A 25,803-nucleotide genomic window follows, 5' to 3' on the forward strand; every position below is an offset into this window, starting at 1 on the left:
TTAGCGGGAGTGTTTTCATTTTAACATTGGTCTTCAGTCAACATTACACATTCTTTCCTTTATTATTCCCTTGTTTTTGTTAACTTGGCATTGAGTTTGCTCTTCTTTTCTTACTTCCATTTAAGGTAGAAGCTTTAGTTATTGATTTGGGAACTTCTCTGCTAATATAGATGTTGAAAGCTATACATTTGCTTTTAAGCACTACTTTAGCTGCATTTCATAAATTTTGTTATGTTGTGCTTTAGTTTTTCTTAAGTTGAAAATATTTTAAGTGATTTCTTCTTTGATGAATGGGATATTTAGAAAAAACATTTTTAAAAAGTCCAGGGCTTCCCTGGTGGCGCAGTGGTTGGGAGTCCGCCTGCCGATGCAGGGGACGCGGGTTCGTGCCCCGGTCTGGGAGGATCCCACATGCCGCGGAGCGGCTGGGCCCGTGAGCCATGGCCGCCAAGCCTGTGCGTCCGGAGCCTAAAGTCCAAATATTTAGGGATTTCCAAAACCTCTGTCTTTTTTATTTTGAATTTAATTCTGTTTTGGTTAGAAAACTCAGTCTGTATTATTTCAATTCTTTTAAATTGCGAGAAAGATGGTATAATTCCTAGGTAAAAATGCCACAGCATCCCTACTGTTCTTACCAAAAGCAGAGTAGTTTTTCTGGCATAAACACTTAATTTATTATATGACTAGTCAATTTCCATTGTTCTGAAATAGTTGTTTTTGGCAATTTTGTCTAATTTTATAATTGATTTAGAATATACCCTAAGGTATTCTCCTTTATAAAATAGCATACATTCTTGGGGCCTCTAAATTATCACATGTGAAAAATATGGTGCATTTAGAATTAAACTTTGCCTCTTGATTTAAAATGCACCAGCAGGGCTTCCCTGGTGGCGCAGTGGTTGAGAGTCCGCCTGCCGATGCAGGGGACGCGGATTCGTGACCCGGTCCTGGAAGATCCCACATGCCGCGGAGCGGCTAGGCCTGTGAGCTATGGCCGCTGAGCCTGCGCGTCCGGAGCCTGTGTTCCACAATGGGAGAGGCCACAACAGTGAGAGGCCTGCGTAACGCAAAAAAAAAAAAAAAAAAAAAAAGCACCAGGATCTTTAGAGATTTTTTTGTGCTCAAAGTGTTGAGGCTAAATTCATGGAGTTTACCTTAACAAGCTACTCTATCTGAACTGTAATCTGTCTGAGGAACCAGCCAGCAGCCCAAGCTGGCTGATGGGGAAATTCAGTTTAATGGAGTAGAGTAGTGTCAAAAAATGTTTATAATGGAAAAGAATGTATTCATCCTATAGAGGGTCTTGAAAGCCAGACTCTGTGGTAAGCAATAGGGTGCATTTTTGGATTACTGAGGAAAACGAGGTCTTAGATTATTCTGTTAACTGTTTTCAAGGTAGATTTAAAAGGGGATAGAATGGTGCTCTAAGAGTACCAAGGTGCTGTTGCAGTATGGCAGTTATGGGGGCCAGTGGTGACAACATGTAGTAGCAGGTGGCCAAACTAAGTGTCAGATGCTTTGGATTCTTGTTTTGGCACTATTACTTGATAACCATGATAATCTTTATGAGTTGCAGCTTTCTAATCTGTAAAATAGGAATATTTTTGCCTCTGCCTGCTTCACGTGGCTAGGATGATTATGTTAATGGAAATAGAGATGAAAAACGAACCTAAACACTGCAGAGAGAATAATATGGTGGTACATGGTGACGGTTATCAATAAGGAATTAAAGTAGAAAATATTTGAAGATAACTCATAGACTAGTAGATTGGAAGACTGAAAGGGGGTAGTTGGAAAAATGATTTGAACATCACAACTAAAGAGGTAACACTTGAAGGCAAGTTGAAGATATGGAGATGGAATGTCAATAATGCTGTTAATGTATCTATTTATAGAGCTTTGTCTTGTATTTTCTTAACTTCCAAATAGTTTGAAATGATAGTATGAAGGCCATATACTTCCTTTCACAGATAATAAATTGTGGCACCCAGTATTTACTTGTTTAATTCTGAAAATGATTGAAAGACTAGCTCTCATAGACAAAAATGTTGCCTTATAATGACTTCTTTGATTCATTGTATTTTTATAAAATCTCAGTTCTCATTGATCATTAAAAATATCACTGTCATCTTAGGTTGCAGACCATCTATTAACTGATACCAGAATGATCTTTCAAAAATATGTTTGTACATGTCGCTTCTTTATTGCTTCATGAACCTTTCCTGGACAGTTCAGTACAAGATGTCAGATACTTTTGGAATTAATGCCACACAGACAAAGACAATAAAATGTCTTTTCCTCTTAACTCCAGACTAATTTTTACTGAGATTTCCTGGGGAATCTCATTTAAATATCAGAATGTGAATGTGCCTCCTAATAGTCATCAATGTTAGGAAATTCTGAGATGACTATTTCCTGAAAAATTCATTTAAGGAAGCTTGTTTTCCTTCCAATGTAAACATCCTCATAACATATATGGACAGTAACAGTCAGTATAATGCTATTGAGAAGCTTGAGGGTATAGACTCTGAATTTGGACTACTTGTGATCAAATTCTGATTTTACCACTTAGTGTCTTAGAATATTTATTTGTAAACTAGAAGATAGCATTCATACCAATCTCAGAAGATTTTTGTAAAGGTTAAATGAGAATATAAATAAAGTGTTTTAGTCCTTAAAATTTTTTAAGTTAAATGAGAATATAAATTGTTCAGAAAATAGTGTTTAAAACTTAAAAATTATTTTTTTAAAAGTCTTAAGAATACAAAATCAGACTTTCTCTTTCTCTCTTTTTTTCATTTTGTCTTAATCCCCATTGAGAATGATGTGTAAACTCTATAAGTGATATTTTTGTCTGTTCACTTCACTTCTGAATCCATAGTACCTAGAACAGTGCCTTGACACAGGGTAAATATTTAATTGCTAAGTGAAGGAAGGAAGGAAGGAAGGGAGGAAGCTGCTTTACTTTTTACACTTGCTAGCTCAGGATTAGAAAATTTACCTTGAACATTCATATTTATCATGTATTTTTTTTAAATTGGAGAGTCAAACTTTATTGTTATATTAATTTCCATTTTTGATATATATGTGTTTGTTTACATTTTATCTAAAGCATGGACTGATTTAACTTTTAATTTTTAATTAAAGCAATCTGGTATTCATATCCAAAGTATTTCCATCTAATTCTTAAAACCTAGAGTGAATTGCAGTAATTGCTTGTGAATTGCTTTTTATATAACTTTTGAACAGTAACGAAAACATGAAAATATAAACTCATCAAATTCTTATGTCTTCCATGAGTGTTTTCCTTCGATGTAGTCACATTGCTCAAAAATAATTCCAGTGACTTTTCTTTTAAAAATCCCTTTTAGGCAAGTTTACTAACTAGAAAAGAAATTAGTAAATTCTAATTTACTAATTAGAAAAGAAAGTTTACTAATTAGAAAAGCCTTATTACTTTATACTGATAGAACAGTGTCATTTGATATACCTTTTCTTGCCCTTCTCTGCTTTTCTATTCCCTTTACCTGTCCACTCCTCTTTTCCTTTCTGTGTTTTACCTCAGACCTGACCTTCCTCCTCTTAGGAGGCTAAGTGACCGTGTGTGCGCTTGTTCTTTCCTCTGAGTTGTCTACAACTCGTAAGTCCCTTAAGTGGCTGCAATTGAGTGAAGTACTGAGACGTTGAATAGCCATACTGTAAGTTGGAGAATCTCTATTCTTCTGTATCAATAGAAATATGACCTACAGAGATAGTTATACAAACAAAATCAAAGGCCTCTATAATGGTGCACTTTTGTTCTTGGTCTCAATTTATGTAAGGTCAATACAGACAGTTTCCAATTAATAATTTTAATTTTTAACTAAAAAAATTGTTTTGTTCACCCAGTCAGCATTTTTGAGGCTGTATTAGGGGCTTTGTTCTTTAGGGAGGGGTAATGGAAATTGAATAAGTAGTCACAGCCCCTGTTCTCAAACAATCCACATTACAATGTAGGGTTCAGCAAAATAGAAGAATACACAAAGAGGTAACGGAGCATCAGGGAAAATCTGCTTGGCTCTGTCTGTGGCGTAGTCGTTCTGGTGCTATCAGGGAGAATGTTGTGGAATAAGTTATGTTTGGATTTCAGGATGTATTTCCTAGATGGGAGAAAAAAAGATCTAAAGCACGAGGATATTTGGAGGAGAACCTGTGCTGTCATTACCCATGATTGCCCAGATATGTAGAATATTTACAAGGTGGGACATGTTTTTTCTTCAAAAAACAGGGAAAAATACCTTATTGGTATTTTAGCCAATAATTATTCAAGGAACATATTCAATTTGTTGAAAGAAGAGTTGTACAGGGAAATTCAAGAAGTTGATGAAAAAATTGCTTTCAGGTTCCTGTTCAAGTGGTCAAATGTGCCATTCAAACATGGACTTGGATTGCTCTTGTACCAAACCTCACTGATTGGCCAAATATGGGTAGATATTCACTGGAAAAAATACAGCGAGTTCTATTGCTTTAATGTTTTAAAATGCTCAAACAAAATATAATGATTCTTCTAGTGAATATTTTTCCACTAATTTGTTTTCATACATATCTGATGGTAATCAATAGTGATTCTGTAAAGGAGAACTCAATTTTAGTTTTATGCTAATGACTTTCTGCCTGTATCTAATTCCTTATCCATTTGGGGGACAAGATTCTAGAATAGATAATAGATTTTGTCATTGTTTTGGCATGTACATGATTTCTTAACCTTCTGCTAATAGCATACTACTACTATAATACTACTAATAGTGTAATAAATACTAAGTATCATAATAATTAATACAGGTGATGCTTGTATAAAGCATTAAGTGGACTCACTGGGAAGTTCAAAAGTTGATAGGACCAGTTGCATAACACTTAGAAAACACTGAAATTTCAGAGGATACCTTGAAGGACATTACTCCTTTTTACAATTTACTTTATATGTATATATAAAGTATACTATATAGAGAGAGTATATATATATACTTTATATATATATGTCTTTACATTATTCCTTTTTTTGTAAAATGTCTGACATTGATATTATTTTAATAATAACAAAAATAGAAAATGCTATGGTAATTTACAGAAAATGAAGACCAAAATCTACCATTTAAGTAAACTCTCAGTGTTTATTCCTTTCTAAAATTTTTAAAATCTGAAATTGTCTAAATTATTGTAATCATAGCTTCTGTATTTATACATGAATACACAGAGCATGTGTATTTTTTGTGTTTGTGTGTATATGTATGATGGAGTAGGGAGATATAGTAAGGTCTTCCTCCAATTTCTTTCTCACAGCAGTTCTAGTAATAAAAGTGGTTAAACACACCCAGGATCTTAGCTAGAAGTGCCTGTTGCAAGAAACCAGTACATTTCTTGGAAATCTCAGAATTTATTTTAAAACCTTGTGTGTTCATTGAATTAGGAAAATATTTAAATTCCATGCCTATCAAATTCATTCACTTTTCCCAGTGAACATTATAGTAATGTGATGGTGTACAAATATAGGTCACATGTAAATTGAAATTCGTTTTTACACATGGTTCTGCTGCTACACCCCACGCATTGTGGGAAAAAATACACTTGACAAACAATAAGAAATACAAAAGTCTATTCAAGTAGTCCTACAACTATAACCATAAAATAAAATGTGTATTTTTTCTCATCATCTAATTAACTTTTTTTTACAGAAATGTTTAAATGTTCAGTAAATCGGAGGAAAAAAACATGGATTTTTAGCAACTGAAGAGCAAATTAAGGTAATTATTAAATTATTGTTGGGAATCATGATTGTTAGTAATTTCAAAGTGTATTTAATATGTTTATATTCAAGTTAGTATCTGCTTTTATAAGTATCATATTGAAAATTTGACGTATTTAATGGGCTACTGAAATGAAATTTTACATATTTTTGGAAAATAGACATTTCTTGTGAACAAAAATGTAAATAATATACTTCAAAGTATTTGCTGTTGTGGGGAAGTGTACTCCAGCTATATGAAAAATAAATGAGCTACTAAAAATAAATAATTTCAGTAGCTTTCTACCTCTTTTAAAAGACACATCACTGTCTTACTCTCTTAACTAATATGGAATAACTATTCAGATTTTTAAGAAATTAGTACATGTATATGACACAGTTCATTAAAGCCATTTTTGCTTAATTCATTCGATTTGCTCTCAATTACATATCTGTGATAGTGAATGTCAGTATTAGGAAATAAAATGTATGCATTTTATAGACCAAGCTGTTTAACATAAAGCACGTCCTTTTCAAAAGTGTTTTTATTTATCACAAATATATATATAGAGTATAACCTAAGAAACTTCAAGGAGTATAACCTTAGGCCAGAACACATATTTGCATCTTCTTCAGCAATCATTTGAAGGCTAAACAGGCCTTTATATTAATCAATCAACAATAAATTGGAATTTCCTTTCTTCTTAAAGTTACTAAAGTTAACTTCCTTAAAGCAATTTTGTAATTTCTAGAATGTAAATTCTTATAAATATGCAGCTTAAAAGTAGAAATAACTTTTTTATTTTCTTTATATTGAAATCATGTTCATTTAATTTTGAATTGTAATATAATTTGTATGTACTATAAATCATTATAAACCTATTTTCAAAGATTCTGTATTTTCCTTTTTACTCTAAGAGTACTGACTTAAGAGTATAAAAACATTACACTCACCTTTGTAGATCCTAAAATTTCCCCTTGATGTCTCTTCTTTTAGATATTTTTGTTTTAATTTCTTTGTCACTGCTTTCTTCTGCACACATTCACAAATGCAAACAAATAATATTATCCCTCTTTTCTAGAATAGATATGATTGAATCTATTTGTATTTGCTAGCTATCTATATGTTGGCAGATAAAGTTTACAGACATTCTTTTACTGACTTGAATAAAATGGGTTTTTTGGTACTTAGTGAAAGAAATAAATTTAGGCTGATTGAATCATTTTTTAAAAAAAATTAAGCCAATCAAAACTTAGACATCTTGCTTTGGAGAAATTAAATGCTGGTGGGAAAGATATGAAGCTCTATAGAAATGACTGTATACATTTTAAAAGGGTCAGTGGCCAACTGCTAAGGAAACAAACGTGGGAGCAGCTCACTTTTGCTGGAGGCTCTTGAAACCTTCATGGAGGCTGTGAAATTCACTGAGGAGGTTGTTGAGACAGAGAAGGTGAGGTCATGCATTCCAGACGAACATAACAGCTTGTGAAAGAGCATATAGAGCAAGGGATGGCCACTGAAGGATTGATATTTACTTTGTTGCTGAAGGGTTACACACGTGGTAGAACAATGTTAAGATATGAGTCTGGAAAAGTAGATTTGGAGCAGCCCATGTAATATATCATGTTTGCCAGACGAATGCTTAATTTTCCATTAAGCTGTCTCTATGGAGTGCTCAAGGGTATCTGTAAGGTTGTGAGAAGAAATTTTCAGAACCTCTCCTGATGCTTGTTTTCATTAAGAAATATAAGAAAGAAAGGCCTTATAATATTTAATGTAATGACTACTACTGGCCCCACATATGACGTTTCTGGAAAATTGTAGGAATTTTTACAGTGTTAAATGATTGACAATGTTTGCTTCCTTGTTTTTTAATTGAAATATAATACATGTACTGTAAGTTCACCCTTTTAAAGTATACAATTCAGTGGTTTTTAGTATATTCACAAAGTTGTGTAATTGTCACCACTATCTAATCTAGAAATTTTTTTCATTCCTAAAAGAAACTTTGTACTCACGAGCAGTTACTCCTTATTCCTCCCTCACCCCATCCCCTGGCAGCCACTAATATACCTTCGGCTGCTATGAATTTACCATATAAATGGAATCATACAATATTTTTGTATCTGCCCTTTTCACTTAACGTAATGTTTTCAAGTTTCTCCCTTGTGTGAATCAGGACTTAATTTTTATGCATGGATAATAGCAATAATATCACATTTTGCTGATCCATTCATCAGTTGACAGACATTGGGTTTTTTTAATACTTCTTGGCTATTATGACTAATGCTACTATGAACATTTATATCCAAGTTTTTGTGTAGACATATGTATTCATTTCTCATAGGTATATACCTGGGGTGGAATTGCTGGGTCATATGGTAACTGCATGTTTTATCATTTGAGGAACTTCCAAATTGCTTTCCAAAGTGGCTGTACCATTTTACATGCCCACCAAAATGTTTGAGTGTTCTAATTTCATCATATTCTAGCCAAAAGTTATTGTCATTTTGAATTATAGCCATTCTGATGGATGTCAAGTGATATCTAATTGGATTTTGATAGCAGTATATGTATATTTTTTTCTTGTTTTTGTTTTTGCGGTACGCGGGCCTCTCACTGTTGTGGCTTCTCCCGTTGCGGAGCACAGGCTCCGGACGCGCAGGCTCAGCGACCATGGCTCACGGGCCCAGCCGCTCCGCGTCATGTGGGATCCTCCCGGACTGGGACACGAACCCACGTCCCCTGCATCGGCAGGCGGACTCTCAACCACTGCGCCACCAGGGAAGCCCTAGCAGTGTTTGTTTTTAAGAGTATTTTAGTGTACTGATGTTACATGAGTTTGGATAAGTGCATTAAATGTAATTATTGCCAAATTTAAACTAGACTGGTTCTCATATTTAAACAATACATGCATAAGTCAACAATAAAAAATGGTAGAGCTGGTGTTTTCTCTATTCCTATTAAGGGATATTTTCAGAGTTATTATATGATAAACATTGATAAGCTACTCAGATTTATTAAGGATAGCAAAAACAAAATAATCTCATACCATATGTGATTAAACTTGGTCTAAGGACATATTTGTCTTGCGGTATAAGTACACAGCATCATTAATATAGTATATATAGTACATATAGTACTATATGTACTATAGTACTGATGTACTATAGTACATCATTAATATAGTATATATAGTACACAGCATCATTAATAGCAAGATTTTTAATAACATCTGGAACGCAAGTGCACACCTCTCTGGGTTTTTCAGCAATGTTTGAAGTCATGCTCAATCTAATCATTTACAAATTTTCACTAAATTTATGATAAATGTTTAGAAGCCTTATTTGAGATTTCCTGGGGGGAAGGAATGAAATCATTGGAAAAAACCCTAGTTCTTCCTGCTGTGGTAAAAATGGTTGAAATCACACAAGATAAATTATATGGCAACAAATAAAATTGTATTACTTTATCACCAAATACTGTTGGAAGATGATATGAAAAACATTATTTTAACCAGGAAAAAAAAAGTGTTAGAACAAATTATGTAGTATGAGGGATTTGTTTTGCCTTTGGACAAAATATACGTTTTTCCAACATGCATTAATTTATGCTATTTGTTAGATTATTTTTTAAAATAGGTTTATTGATATATAATTATGTAATGTACAATTCTATTTTGATGCATAAAGTTGTGTGAGAACGTACCACCAAAATCAAGATATAGAATATATCCTTCACCCCCAGTTCTCTTGTGCCCCTTTGTAGTCATTCCCTCCACCACTATCAGCCCCGGGAAACTCTAGATTCTTCTTTAGAAACAAAATACAAAAAAAACAAAAACACCTGAGAGGAAGCAGACTAAAGAGGTCAGTTTTTTTTTTTTTTTTTTAATTTTTTTTTTTTAATTTTTTTGTGGTAAGCGGGCCTCTCACTGCTGTGGCCTCTCCCGTTGCGGAGCACAGGCTCCGGACGCTCAAGCTCAGCGGCCATGGCTCACGGGCCCAGATGCTCCGTGGCATGTGGGATCTTCCCAGACCGGGGCACGAACCCGTTTCCCCTGCATCGGCAGGTGGACTCTCAACCACTGCGCCACCAGGGAAACCCAAGAGGTCAGGTTTTGAAAACAGATTCTATATATGACCTTCAGGATGTTACTTATCCTCTCGCTCTTTCCATTTCTTTATTAGAAATATGGGATTAACAAAACCGTCTACCACATATCATTTAGGATAGAGCTAGGTATATTTAAGCATTTATAAACACTTAATGTTTTTAAAATAAACTATAATTTTTTGAACCTTTAAGGAAAGATATACTGGAGAAGATATATTCTCCACAGTAAATGACCTCTTAGTATGGATTCAACCACAAAGCATCAAAGCAAGTTTTCAAAATAGTAAAACCAATTCAGGAACATCATGCCCACACAAGTTTTGGTTAATGGCTCCATTCTTCCAATTCCTTAAGCACAAATGCTTGAAGTGCATCTTGAATTTTCTTTCACCTACATTGCACATTCATTAGCTACTGAGCACCTCTTCGGCTACTACCTTGGTCCAAATTGCAATCCCCTCTTGGCCGGAGAATTACAACATTCTCCTGTTTTTCTTGCTCCACTGTTTTCACTGTACAGCCCTGAGAGCCTCTTTCTACCTTCAACCTACCCTGCCCTCCAGACACCATTTCCGTTTGCTGAACACAAGAGGCCGCTCTACAAAGGAGCCTTAGCTCCTTCTACCAATCACACGCTCCCAAGTTACATCCATGGCTTATTTCCTAGGCTTCAAATATCCTCTTCTCATGGCAGCCTTCCTTGAACAACCTACTTAAAATTGAAACTGTCTGGGGGCACTCCCTGCCCTCCTCTCTTGCTTTATTTTTCTCCAGATCATATAATACCACATTACACACAATTCTGTTTATTGTCTCATCCCATTAGTTAATGGATTTTAACTATTTCCTCTTTACGGCATCCTTTTAATTTCTACTTTTCAGTGTCTTTTATATTGTACCACTGGCCTTGCTCATGGATTTGGATATTAGAAAGTTAATTCTGGAAGCAGGCAGTGTGGGGGGCCGTGTGACTAGAGGAAAGGAGGATTATCTGGGAAATATTTGCAATATCTCATGTAAGGAATTATAAAGATCTGGTTTAAGGCAACACCACCGGGGATGGAGTGGTAGTAACACATTCGAGACTATGTGTTTAAAAAGTAAAACTGACAAGTCTTAGTGACTGTATTTGATTAGTGAGAGTTGAAGTCTCAGTGGGACAAGTCTCAGGCTTGAAACTGGCAACCCCATGGATAGTGACGCCTTTTACTGAGCTTTAGGGAGCAGGGTTCTTTGTGTGTGTTTTTTTACAGAAATAATTAATGGTTTCACAGAAATAATAATGCTTGTGTTTTACAGAAATAAAGTCCAGAGCTAGATGTTAATTTTTATCTTTAGGTAGAAATGATCTCTAAAAATACAACACCTTAAACTGAAGGTCATTAATGTCTCACTTCTTTACCCAGTTGTTTATAGGAATTAAAAAATATTTTGACTTGCTATGAATTTACATTTTCTAATTAATTTCAAAACCACAGTCAGAAAGTGCAGGATGTAGAAACTGGCCATGGGCAGAGCAAAAGCACATTAATTATTCAGACAGTCATCCCTGCTTATCCCATTCTTGTAGATAAAGTGGCTGTCAGAATCTGTCAGCTGTATAGTTAGTGCCCTTCAGAATTTACATGCATAAATGGTGACCTTTGGAAATTTGCATAAATATGTCTGGCATTGGAAAGATAGCTGCCAGTCAGTTTTGCAAGGCAAAAGTCAGCCACCATCTAAACCATAGAATGAGCAGTGAAGCAAGAATAGCAAATGGAGTCTATACAAAACAACAATAATACTTATTTCACCAAAACAAAAATACAACCTATTTTTTTTTTTTTTTTTTTTGCGGTACGCGGGCCTCTCAAGTGTTGTGGCCTCTCCGGTTGCGGAGCACGGGCTCCGGACGCGCAGACTCAGCGGCCATGGCTCACGGGCCCAGCCACTGTGTGGCATGTGGGATCTTCCCTGACTGGGGCACGAACCCGTGTCCCCTGCATCGGCAGGCAGACTCTCAACCACTGCGCCACCAGGGAAGCCCTATACAACCTATTTTTAATAAAGGTTTATAATGGTTACAGAAGTTATAACCAATTACTGAATATCCTTCAATCAGTATTTTTGCTTTTCTCACTAAACATTTTTGTTAAAACTTTTGTTCTAAAATATCAAAAATTTAAAATTTAATCATTAAAATGTTTATTAGATATTATAAAATCAAGGTATACTCATTATAGAAAATTTAGAAATATTTCAAAGAAAGAGTTTATTATCCATAACCCCATACCCAGAGGAAGCAGTGGTTAATGTTTTCGTGTAAATTTTTAGTTATCTTTTTAAATAAATAAATATACATAAACATATTCATAGCCTCATAAGTGGGCAAGTACCTTCTTACTAGCATTGTACTGTATTTTACTCAACATAAATACTACTGAGAGAAACTGAGATAAACGTATATTTATATAAATCTTTTGGTATATAAGTGATTATTTCCTTGAATAGATTTTTAGCAGTGGAATTATTGGGTTTAAGTTTATGACTCTTTTTAAAGCTTTTGATACATATTGTTAAAATTTCCTTCCAGAACGTCTCATTGCCATAAGCTCTCAATTTACCTAAATACTGACCTTCTTTACTTAGTCATTTTCAAATGTTATATATATATATATATATATTTATATATATGTATATATATATTTATTTTTTTTTTTTTTGCGGTACACGGGCCTCTCACTGTTGTGGCCTCTCCCGTTGTGGAGCACAGGCTCCGGAGGCGCAGGCTCAGCAGCCATGGCTCAGGGGCCCAGCCGCTCCGTGGCACGTGGGATCTTCCCGAACCGGGACACGAACCCGTGTCCCCTGCATTGACAAGTGGACTCTCAACCACTGCGCCACCAGGGAAGCCCCAAATGTTATATTTTAAATGTCTGATAAAAGCCTGCCATTTAGGAGATGTATTAAAATCTTTGTAAGGTAGAAAATCATTTTCAATTAAAAATATATTTTCTTTGATAATTGTTACAAATTTCAATTTCTATATATAGTAGCATGTCACTTTATAACTTACCACACTCATCACCCTAAACCTGAAACATTCATATTTCAGAATAGTGCTGAATCTCTAAAATGAAAGTAAAATATAATGAAAACAAAATTCAAAAACTTTGAGCATTCAAAATAATTATACATAAATTGTGTGATAAGAGAGACTGACTAGCTGAGCAAGCAAAGTTTATTCTTCATCTCCTCTTTTTTGGACACCTATGACTTTTCCTGCTTTGGCAAACAAGGTAGTGTCCACTATAATACTGGAATGCAACCAGACCTCCTTTAGTTTTTTTCATCTTGAAAATACCTGAACATGTTTTTTTTTTTTTTTTAAACTCAGTACATTAAAAATAAAACAAAAAGACTAGTTGAGAATAAACTATAAATGGATATACAGTTTTTTCCTGACATAATAGTTAATCTTAAGTTTGGACATTATGTGGGAAGTATACTAGTTTAGTCAAACCTCTAGGACAATTGTATGTTGACTTTCCATTATTTCTTATTTTGATGGGTAAACCCTGAGCCGGCAGTGCCCTGGACAGAATCTTGTGTCCTGAACCTTATACTTGACCAGACCTTCTTTACCTTAAACTATCCAGTGCTGCCTCTAATTTATGGCATTGAAAATAATATGATGGTTCAAAAAGACTGGTCTTTTCTACCTAAATCAGGGATGCTATGTTGAATATAGAGAGATCTGCTCTAGGCCATAAATATTTATAGATTGGGGTTTTGTGCCACAGCTAAAAAGCTAAAAATAGTTCATTATTGACTATTGATTTTATTTGTTTTTTGCAGGAGAGGGATTTTTTTTATAATTTTTAAATTGAATATATACATTTAAAAATTTTCATTGCCTGTATGTGTTTAAAATACTTAGGAATTTGTAAATACTGGAGGAATTTTATTAAATGTGTATACCCATGCAAATAATGAGTGTTATTTGTCTGTCTTTATAGATTTGGGTATCTATGCTTATAGTATTTGTTTTGTTTTGTCTTTTGCATGCAATTCTACGAGATTTAAGACTTGTATAGAACTGTGTTTTTATCACCACAAGTAGGATACAAAATAGTTCTATCACCTAAAAATTCCCCCATGCTGCCCCTTTGTGGTCATTTTCTGCCTGTGTCTCTAACCCCTAGCAACCACAATTCTGTTCTTCATTCTTATATTTTCAAATTTTTCAGAATATCATATAAATGAATCATACAGTAAGTAACCTTTTGAAACTAACTTCTTTCACTCATCATAATGCCTTTTTTACTTGTTTTGGAGTATATCAATAATTCATTCATTTATTATTGCTGGGCAGAATTCTGTTGTATAGATGACTCACGGTTCAACTATCCATCCACTTGTTGAAGACATTTGGGTTGTTTCTAATTTTTGGTGAAAATAAAGTTTCTATAAACATTCATATGCGGGGTGTGTGTGTGTGTGTGTGTGTGTGTACATAAATTTTCATTTCTCTACGGTAAATACCTAAAAGTTGGGTTGCTGGATCGTGATAAGTGTATATATTAATTTTTTATTGTTCATATTTCTATCTGTATTTTGTTTCTATTTTATTTGTATTTTATGTGATATTGTTATCATATAAATTGTTGTTCAGAAACATTAATCTTCAAATGCTAAGTTAAGCTGTTAGTTTTTTAACACTAGCTTGACTATGGCAGGACCTACTTTTATTGGTCTCTGAATTTAAGTAGGAAAAATTATATCATCCAAGTGGAAAATGCTGCTTTCATGATTTTTCCTTCCATGATATTTTTCACTTTTCTTTAGGAATGTGTCTTGTTTCCGTTAGTAAGTGATCCCCAAACAACTAACCACAGGAACTGCAGCTTAACTGTTTCTGCACTGGATACAACATGAACTGTTTTATTCTAACTAAAGCACTTTTTACATAGAAAAGACCCTCATTGAGAAAATAGTTTACAATATGTTCTAAGCAATTTGGTCGTCTAGCATCCAAGACCCAGGAGATGAAAATAAAAATTATAAAAAGTAGAAATACTAAAAACTAAACATGAATCTGTATATTAAGGATGGGGACCAAATAACCACTGAAAGTCATCATAAAAAATTTGGTAAACGTAGCAGTCTGGATCTATTATATGTCAGAGCAAAGTTGCCATATGTATCTAAGAGCCTTTGAATTATACATATTTTACAAATGTGGTTTCTATTAGGAACACCTCTGGATCAGGTTACCTTCCCTCTAGGCCTGGTCTTGCCATTAACTTGCTGTGAGACCTAGGGCACATCATATAATCTCTCTGGATTATAGTATTCTCATTTGTCCAGTTAGTGAGGGTAGTACTAGATTATCCATAAAGGACCTTCTTGCTCTTAAAAAAATAGGATACTGCAATTCTGTGGTGATATTGGGTCATTGAGAAAGAAAAGTTCATTTGTGTGTGTTTAATATACTTTGTCAGAAAGCACGGATATATACGGTACATTTTAAAAGACTTTTAAAAAATACATGTAACTTTGAAAAACAGTTTTGGTGCTTGGAAGAAATCCACTAGGTATTCTAGAAAGCTTGGCTATTATAGAATCATTAATTTCCCTATTATTTTTAAAAAGTTAAGTAATTTGAAAAATTCTGGATTTTGTTTTATATTAAGTATTTACATGAGTAAATATAAATTGATATCCCCATTTTTTAGTGTTAGAGATCTTTATTGAAAATTGTATTTTAAGATTTTTCCAGAGTTTCTAATGTCAATAAAAACTTATTGAATTAGTGCCTCCCATTAATTACGAAACACAGGCTTCATAATAAATTCTCAACTTTTTTCAGAATAAATATGCATTTTTTTCTAAACAATTTCAAGCTTATATAATCACAAGAAAAGGAGACTGATTAAAAACATCATCTTTGGTTACATTTGCTTAATGCAGAATAACTACTACATTAAGTAACATGTTTCAAATGCTAAAGAATGTCATCGTAAATCTTGAAGAGGAATGAAGATTAAAACATTAATTTTAATTTGCTTTTAAAAAATTTAGTACATATTATATTAGTGTCTAGTGTGCGTAAGACCTCTGCTGTGTTCTGGAATGATGGTGCTGTCCTGACATAGAGAAAATCACAAGTCTAGCAGGGGATACAGAAACATGTAAAACTAGATACATTATAATGTCCTAAATACTATAATAGAAACATGAGAAAAAGGAAGTAAGTAATTCTGAATAAAAAGCCTTAGTAAAGCTTTGCAGAATTGGTAGCATATGGGAAGGATTTTACTACTGGAGAACAGAGAATGGACATTCTAAGAGAACAGATATTCTTAGAGTATTCATTAGAAAATAGTGAATATTTTGTTCTGGGGAGTATAATTTTCCTGGGTGATAGAGTATTAGGTAAAGATACTTGAGGAAATTTAAGTACATTAAGAGACCCTTTTAATATTATTATATATTTAGTAGAGACCTAATAATATAGCTATTATTGTGATACTGGTTTTTTTTAAAGAACAACATCTCTTGGAAGTGTGAGAGTTTCATTAAAGGTGGGATAAAACCATCAGATAAGAAACATGAAATAGAGGGTTAGAACTGATAGCTACCATCTTCTGTGAACTTTTTGCAAACACCAGTGCTCTCAGCATTGATGAAATTCCAAATACTGAACTTTCTCCACTGAATTTTTATACGAACCTTTGAAATATATACCTTTAGAACTTATTTAGCTCAGGAGGACTACATTTTTTCTTCTTTAAAACATTATAAATTTTACACTTAAATAAAAGTTTCTTTTATATCTTTCTAGTTCATCTCATACACATTATATGCATTTTTTTCTTGAGTTGTAAGATGTGTTAGTGGAGGAAAATTTAATTGTTTAAGAAAAAAAAGAAATAAAGAAATTAGATTTCTTGGTTTGGCTTAGTGCTGCCTTCAATATTCTGAGAACAATAATGCAATAAGCTAAAATGTTTATCCACAAAATTTAATTCCTGGGGAGTAGCTTCTCAAATTGCCTCTTACAAGTGTAATGGAAGCAGGCAGTTGTTTGCTGCTTTGTTGCCAAAAATTGTGAATGGCTAGAGTTTCTTAAAACTTGGTGGTAATGCATGTATAATCATGTAAACTCTTGTCAATTTGAATGAAGAAACTGAATTTTGTAGACACTTTTTCTTATATTGTGTCTCAGTGTTCTCAGCCATGAGTGAAGAAATCCTTGATGTTATTAATTATTCCACAAATGCAGTTTTTAATAGAGTTCTTTTTCATTTCAATTTAATTTCATCCCTGATTAAATACACTGAATTAGTAATATTTTGGATTGTCATTTTATGGATAATCTAGTGATAAGTAGTTGAAAATGAAAGTTGGATATTTATTCTGGGCATAAATAAATATCCAAAGACAATGAATGCTTCTTATCATTATACCTGTATCAGTAAATATAGTAGCAATAATTCCCTCTGATACTACCTTCGAAAAGAATTGCTAATAGGGAAAGAGCAGAGGAAGTGTATTATAAAACCTTTGCTGAATATATAGCTTCTGAAAAGTTATCCCTGGGCAAAATCCTATACAAATCACTTCTAACAATTTTGCTTTATTGTATTATGTTATTTCAGCTGCTTTCTATCTCAACTGGACTGTTTCTAGCTGCAGTTAAAATATACTATTAGGTTAATCCTATGCAATAAATATAATAAAAATATGAGGGCTACTGGTGCTTCCCTGGTGGCGCAGTGGTTGAGAGTCAGCCTGCCGATGCAGGGGACACGGGTTCGTGCCTGGGTCCGGGAAGATCCCACATGCCGCGGAGTGGCTAGGCCTGTGAGCCATGGTCGCTGAGCCTGCGCGTCTGGAGCCTGTGCTCCGCAACGGGAGAGACCACAACAGTGAGAGGCCCGTGTACCAAAAAAAAAAAAAAAAAAAAAAATGAGGGCTATAATAGGTTAAACCCACTCAGCAAAATATCACAATGAATTCGAGCTTTCATTTAAGAAATAGCCAATTGCAACCCATTTGTAATAGATAAGAAAGTGATAGCTGAAAATATTTTAATTGGTATGAACTTCAATAGAATGCCAAGGAATAAATTTAATATAATTTAGAAAACATTGATATGGTGGGGAATAGCTCAACTGTTGGTTTAGAAAGAGTAACACTAATTGCTTTTTTAACCCTTCTTCTAAGAGAGCACCTTGGGCTAATGCTAATAGACAAACAAGGAATAATGAGCTAATGGAGTCTCCACTAAACTATATTCGCCATAAATTGAAGATCACATCTGAACTGAGATTATTTCCAAATTGCATTTACTTATAGCCTATGTTAGCTAAAGAGGGAAAGGATTTATTTGTGAAGGACTACTTACATTGTGCCTTTCACTCAAATGCTTGCCACATTTCCTGTACGTATGTGATATCCAGTAACAAAATTCTTTTAACTTTAGTTATAGCAGAAAGTAAACTTCTAAAAAAGTTTAAATGAATTAAATAGCATTAGATTTTTTCTGATTATGCATATTCATCGTTAATACATTTAGAATGCAAACTCAAAGTGCCGGCCCATTTCTGCCGTTAATGATGGTAAAGTCTTTAAAATAAAAAACCCACATTTTTTACTATCTTTGGTAATGCCATAGAGCAACAAAAATTGGGTACTTTGAAACTTTTTAAAGAATGTACATATATCAAGTTACATTAAAACATCTATTATACTAATCTGGAAGGAGAGGTTTCTTATTTTGACTTATATTGGAAAATCATTGCCATCTTGACTCTGAACTGAATTCTTGAGTATTTTATCATTTGAAGGGCTTTGATCTCTGACAACATATTGTATAATATAGGTAAATATGAAAAGTAACCAAGACACTTTTGGCTTTCCCCCGTCACTGACTTTTTTTGTAACATCCAACTTTAACTTATCTAGGAGGAAAATTTTATTGTTGTTATATTAATGTATAATGTAGTTACTATAAATTAACTATAAATTTACGTATTTTCCAGCTACTAAATTTGTTTATAAATTGACACCAATAACATGTATTCATGCAGTGCTTTGACTGGTGGTGGTTTTTTTTTTAAGATTTTTTTTGATGTGGCCCGTTTTAAAAGTCTTTGTTGAATTTACAATATTGTTTCTGTTTTATGTTTTGTTTTTTTTTGGCTGCAAGACATGTAGGATCTTAGCTCCCTGACCAGGGATTGAACCTGCACACCCTCCATTGGAAGGTGAAGTCTTAACCTCTGGACCACCAGGGAAGTCCCTGACTGGTGTTTTTGATGCTTCTCACATTCAAATTCCCATCACTGAGTGTCTGTTATGTCCCAAGTACTAGGAAACATATTTTCATGAAATTTTTAATAATCCGTTGACCTAGTGAAGAAGAGACTACCCACTGAGATGAATGGAAATTTGATTTAGTAGAATAAGGTTTTATATTTCATAGTTTCCAATATAATAAAGATATGTTAAAAGTATAAAATGTATAACAACAACAGCAATAGTGCAGTTTCTAGGAGTTCACTTATATAAAAATTATCATCAAATCATTGCATCGTCATTCACCAGTTATTACAAAATTGTATAAAGTTAGGATTTTAAAGCAACAAACTTTTTCTTTTTTGCATGTTAGTATAACTTCTGAGTTTTTCCCCCGTAACAATTTTGTCTTCTTGTTCTTCTCACAGAACTTTCTCAATTTCAAATTTTAAATAATTTTACAAAAGAAATTAAGGAATAGGACCAATGTGATTGAAGCAGAATTACCCTCCATTTCTGTGGTCTGGTCAGCATTAAAAACCAAACAGTAAAAAAAAAAAAGATATCCAAAAGGGAAATGGGTGCAAATGTGGGGATATGAAAATATGAACGCACATGATCTCTGGAGGTTTTGCTTTTTAAAACTCCTTCAGAGACCACCTGAATCCTCCAGAAAATGGTGAATTTCACAGCATCTTCCTACCTTTCAATTCCTAGTTAGCTATGTTGTCTATTTCCTCACCAAACTTTTTTTCCCTCCTTTGCACTGTAGACCTGGAACACCACTGTTTCTAAGATGCTGGTTGAGATTAGTCCTGTTCTGTTCCTTACGTTTTGTAAGTGACACATATGAGTACCTATCTTGGGAAAATTTGAATAACTGCAGGAGTTGCTAATCTTTCGTAAAAATAGTAACTGGTCTTTTCAGGCTCCAGAGGGCTATGTTGAATCTCTTATCTCTTAAGGATCATTTCTTCAAAGAAGGGATTTTAAAACTTAAAGATTCTACTTCTTCTCTGTATTGTACTCCAAAGATCCGTTGAGTGTATAGTTGTAGAAATAGAATGGATGAGTAATAAATCAGTCGCTGGAGAACCATAGCAAACCATATTTTGAACAGGTAAGTAAATCTGGAACTGTTGGAAGCTCTGGAATGAACCATTCTTCATAGTATTTTAGAAGACTATCACACCCAGCAGGTTAGATTCTGAATGGTGAAATAACAAGGTAATGTTAGTTTTGCTATATTTTATTTTGCCTTGAGAAAAAATTCATTGAACAATGTTTCACTCAAACTACAATCCTGAAAATTTGTTAGTGTCCTTTTTGAAATGTCTAAGAGTTAAAATTAAGAAATAGTTGAATGAGATAAAATAATTTATTAAGTAAGAAATCAGACTTTGGAAATCTAAAATTCCATATAAAATATGAGATTTTAGCTTTGAATTTGGATTTTGATCGATTGAAAATATCCATTTAAGCAGACCCTTCATTAGATATCAGAGGGTGAGAATTATTAGTCTCTGTAAATGTATTGACAGAAAATGGCACCACAGCTCGACTTGAACAGTGTAGTTTTTTCATTGAGATAAGTTATCTTTTTTCTTGTCTCAACATTTAAAACATGGCAAAGGATTTCATATTTAAAGTCATCATCTGGACTTGGTTAGCAAGTTTAATTCATGATAATCCTATCCGTCAACCTTAGTCTGATTCAGTTAATACCTGGTAAAGTAGCATCTTCTCTTCTGCCTTTCCTGGCTTCCCTAGGTTGGCTGGCCACTCCACCTTTTTGGCTTCCTCTGTACTTTTGTCCTCTCACACCATATATGGAACCACTGGTACAGAACACCTTTTTTTTTTTAAAACACATGTTTGACTTCCTTAGTATACCCTTGAAATATGAACCAGCATATTCAAAGGATCTGTGAAAATCAAATATTCATTTAAATTAGCAAATCATATCTGATGTAGAGAACATTTAAATAAAGGAAACCTCTCTTTCTTTTTCCCTTCTTCTCTTTTGCATGTGCTTTTTCTCCTTCTACAACTGTCTCCCTGACCGCCCCCCGCCCCAACACCAGTCCTTTTTTCTTTCTTATTGCAAAGGAAAGAATAATGTATACTAGGGTTACTTGAATTTATTCACATATTCTAATTAGAAATAAAAGTACTGAATGGACCATTTATAGGACAGGACAATCCCTTACTTGTAAGTAGAAAGTATACGGAAATAGAAATTGTCCATAGAATTCAATGAGACTAAAATTATTTTTTATTCAAATGTCATGATATCTGAAATGAAAATTGCTTACTTCAATTAGTATTCAGATCTTTACTAATAGATAAATAACATTAAATGAACTGTGTGAAACAGGAATAGAGATGATTTTTTATATTTTTCATGATAGGAGTTAATATAATTTAGAAAAGGGCACTGCTGACTAGTTTGGCATTGATGTTGAAAGTGTGTTTTTATGGTTAAAGATGCAATCTTTAAAGTGGATTATTTTCCGTACGAAATCCAATTTTTACATGACATAAATCATATATTAGACAATAATGTATAACAGAATTATTAATTTGTTCCTATTTCATCTTCTGGGCTAATCTCATTAATTTTCAAGATCTATTTTACAAATATTATATATACTTTATATTTTTAATGTATTTAGGTTTGTAAATAAAAGTAGAAAAAGTCATCAACTAATAATAAGAGAAATGTCACTCTTTGTAATGAATAAAAATACTAAATGAGTACTTAAAACTACTAGTACTGGTTCTATTAGTACATATTAAAGATAGGATTTTACTTCCATGGACTTGAATTTCTACCCTAAAATCTGAGATCATTGAACTAAATGACTGAGGTATCTTACTGGTGCTAAATGTTTCGTATTTAAATCTTCCCACTTGCTTTACAAACGTAGACTCTTTCCTTTGGGATTTTAGAAGTGAGAAAGAATGTCGTTCATGTTTGCTCTTATATATGGTAAGGTAGACAAGAAGCTCAGTCAGGATGGCAGGGTATAATTTGCAGATTTAAAATGTTGTGTTGACGAATGCAGTAAATTTGTACTTAGTTTTAAGTAGAGGCGATGAGTACCAGGGCACATGATCAGTGCAAGTGTGCCCCTGAGACAATATAATTTTCTGCAAATCAAAATAATCAGCAAGAGAGCATATATTTCCTTAATGGAGTACTGAGAGTTTATCAGCTTCTATTAGAGTGTTCATTTTAAAAATGAAGAAAAGGGGAAAGATCTAGTTGAATTTTTAAACCTCAGTTAAATAAAAAGGTTTTGCATATGCGGTATCTTAATAATTAATATAGCTGGAAGAGTTAATTCCATGCTGAAAGCAGTGTAATAATTATAGAAATGAATACAATTATTATAAAAAGCTTCTGCTCCAGTGGAATAGTCAAATGAAATAAATATAGAATTAAAAAAACTCACAGTATAAGAAAGAAGAAAAATGATATACTTTGTTTTGTACAGAAGACTAGAAAGTCAACTAGAAATAATTCCTGTTTAAACCTGGCATTTTGTAAAAGAGAGCCATCACTATAGATTGTCCATGAGATTCCCTGTGAATAACTGGCGATGTGAGGCTATAGTAGTCAGAGCTCTTTATTCCTTCCAAACCAGTTATTGTGCTACTAATTAGAATTGGATATTGGTGGTAGTGGAAATGAGGGAGACTATCAATGTTACTTTGTGTTAAATTTTAATCACACAAGTTAGGACATTCAGAATTATGGTTTCCATGGTAACCACAACACTGAGCCCTGTGTGAAGGCATTACAGTGGGGGTCTTTGATTAAAAGAAAGTAAACCAGAAGTGAAACAAAATGCTCCATATGTGCAGCTAAAGTTACCAAAAAAAAAAAAAAAAAAAAAAGGTCCAGCTCCCTTGTCCTTAATTATATTTGCTTAATAGTATGTCACATGTTTGTGCAGTACACTGAAAGGTCTGTTGTAATTCTCATGTGGATGCTGTGTTTTCATTAGGTTTTAAATGATTATTTTTATAGTACCTTTTACGTTTTTAAAATTTATTTATGATTTTCATTTTTAACACATCTGCAGAATCTGACTTTAGGGAACTCATGATAATGCATATGGAAGATTTTTTTTTCACTGAAAATTTTTTAGAAAATGTGTAGATAGAGTTGTAGTACTGGACTTTTACTTATAAGCTTTCATTTTGAATATTTAGGTTAGGACAACTGTTTAAAATTCCATTTTTGTTAAGTTAATTTTTATCAGCAACATGAAAAGAGTCTCAAGGAAGAAATGAGATGGAGTAATTCAAGGTGTTTAAGAACACTGGACCCATAAAGATAATTCCCTGGCGGTCCAGTGGTTAGGATTCTGGGCTTTCACTGTCGGGGCCCTGGGTTCGATCCCTGGGGGAGCTAAGATCCTGAAGCCACACGGCACGGCCAAAAAGCAAAAAAAAACCCAAAACACAAAACATTGGACACATAAAAAAATTGGTACAGTAAAAAGTAGTTGAAGACACTGATCGCTAAACATAAAATGTATTTGCAGATTTATTTTTGAAGAATACACTTTGGTCACAAATGGGGATAATAATCATTAAACTGTTATGCTACATTCCTGTCTCATTTTTTATAGAAATGTAATATTTAGCATATGCTGGAAAACAAATGTGTTACATATATATAGGCATGACCGGGTAATGTTTGTGCTGTAGAAACAGTAGAGACCTGCTCAGGTAAGGAATTTTTCTTGTATGATGGTAGTGGTGCTTTATTGAGCACCTATTATAGGCTTAGTTATGCTAAGTTTGTCACTGTCTGAATTTATATGCTTTAAGGAGCATGTGATCTGGTGACATTTTTGACAAGAATAAGTAAAAATAAGAACAAATATTTTTCTACATCTTCATCTCTAAATACAGAAAATGCTAATTAGGCTAATACTTCTCGTGAAATAGTTCAAAAACTTGTAACGTATATTTGAATCAATAACATAGATTAAGTACTTCTCTATGAATACTTAGTCATGTAAGAATGCCAATGGATCAGATTTTAAAATTAAACATCATTTTACAGACCATTGGTCTGTTGCAGATATCAACAAACTTTTTCTATAAAGGGCCAGATAGTAAACGTTTTAGGCTTTGCAGGACATGTGGTGTCTGTCCTAACTGCTGAACTCTGCTGTCATAGTGCAATGACAGCTGTAGTCAATATGCTAAAAAATGAGCATAGCTGTGTTCCAATAAAACTTAAGTAGACGTTGAAATTTGAGGTTCATATAATTTTCACATGTCATGAAATATTCTTCTTTTAGCTATTATAAAATATAAAAAAACATTCTGAGCTTGTGGGTTGTACAAAAACAGGCAGTGTGGCAGATTAATCTTGTGGGCTGTAGTTTGCCAAACCCTGACCTTTTTTATTTTCTGATTTTTGTTTTTTTATTTTTATTGGGGGAGTTGTTTGTTTATTGAAATGCAAAGTATAATGTCTACCTGCATGACAAAAATTAGTACTTCAACACTAAACACTTATGTATCCCAAATTATTTTTTTAAATTCTATATCAGTTCTCATTGATGATGTGAATATTTGATGACCCATTCTATTTTGAAACAATAGTAATATCATCTACATGGATTTGATATGCCCCCAAAGTAGCGTGTTTTTTTCCACATGTGAGGTTTAATCAGGGTGAGAGCTAGGCGAATATTTGTGTAGATGGGGGTCAAAATGTTGATTAAAGTGATTGGAGAATGTAGCTTATGCATATAGCTGCAATGTTAGCTCCCTAACATTGCATCCCGGAATTAAGCGGTGTCAAGCTCAGAGGGGTACATACAGGCCTCCCCATGTAGGGTGATGCCACTGTAAAATTTATGGTATGGAATAATACACTAGAATCTGTGTTTCCTTTGTGTGCCTGGCTGCCCACAGATGGAAGAGGGAAAATAATTTAGCCGGGTATGCCAGGTTCTTTCCTAAACTCATCAGTTAGATAAGTCACATTTTTTACCTTTGGTAGAGTGAATAAAGGCTGGCAAGTGCCAAAAGTTACATTAAATGCTGTTCTTTCTCATGAATTTAGAGAAAAGGTTTTTGTTTTTCCTATCTTTTATTCATTCACTTATTCAGTCAATCATTCAATACATCTTTTTAGTTATCCACTGTATTAGTCAGCTCAGGCTGCCATAACAAAATACCATAGTCTGGGTGGGTTAAACAACAAAAAATTATTTTTTCATAATTTTGTAAGCTAGAAGTCCCATCTCACAGTGCCTGTCTATTTGGTTCCTGGTGTGGACTCTCTTCCTGGCTTGTAGGTGGCTGCCCTCTTACTGTCCTCACATGACCTTTCCTCCCTACATTTTCACGGAGAGAGAGAGAGGGAGGGAGGTCGCTGGTATCTCTTTTTGTAGGGATACTAATCCTATCAGATCAGGGCTTCATCCTCATGATATTTAACCTTAATTGCTTTCTTAGAGACCCCATCTCCAAACACAATCATGTATGAATTTTGGAAGGGAGCAATTTACTCCATAACACCTACTCTGTGCTCTGTTTTAGTTAATGTATATGTATTAGTCAGCAAGTTCCTGGTACCATGGTGTTTATAGTCTATTGGCAG

General features: G+C 33.7%; 1 protein-coding gene across 1 annotated transcript in view; it reads left to right on the forward strand.

Annotated features, from left to right (window-relative positions):
• The window catches only part of ADGRL3 (adhesion G protein-coupled receptor L3), an 864,166-nt gene that overhangs the window by 167,020 nt on the left and 671,343 nt on the right, over nt 1-25,803 (forward strand). The window contains exon 2 of the mRNA XM_027089631.1: nt 5,712-5,780. The gene's annotated coding sequence lies outside the window, so the exon portion shown is untranslated. The remainder of the gene's footprint in view (nt 1-5,711; nt 5,781-25,803) is intronic.

This window comes from Aethalodelphis obliquidens, unplaced genomic scaffold (assembly GCF_003676395.1).
Source record: "Aethalodelphis obliquidens isolate GAN/ISIS:26980383/991018 unplaced genomic scaffold, ASM367639v1 scaffold67, whole genome shotgun sequence".
In the NCBI taxonomy this organism is placed as follows: Eukaryota; Metazoa; Chordata; class Mammalia; order Artiodactyla; family Delphinidae; genus Aethalodelphis; species Aethalodelphis obliquidens.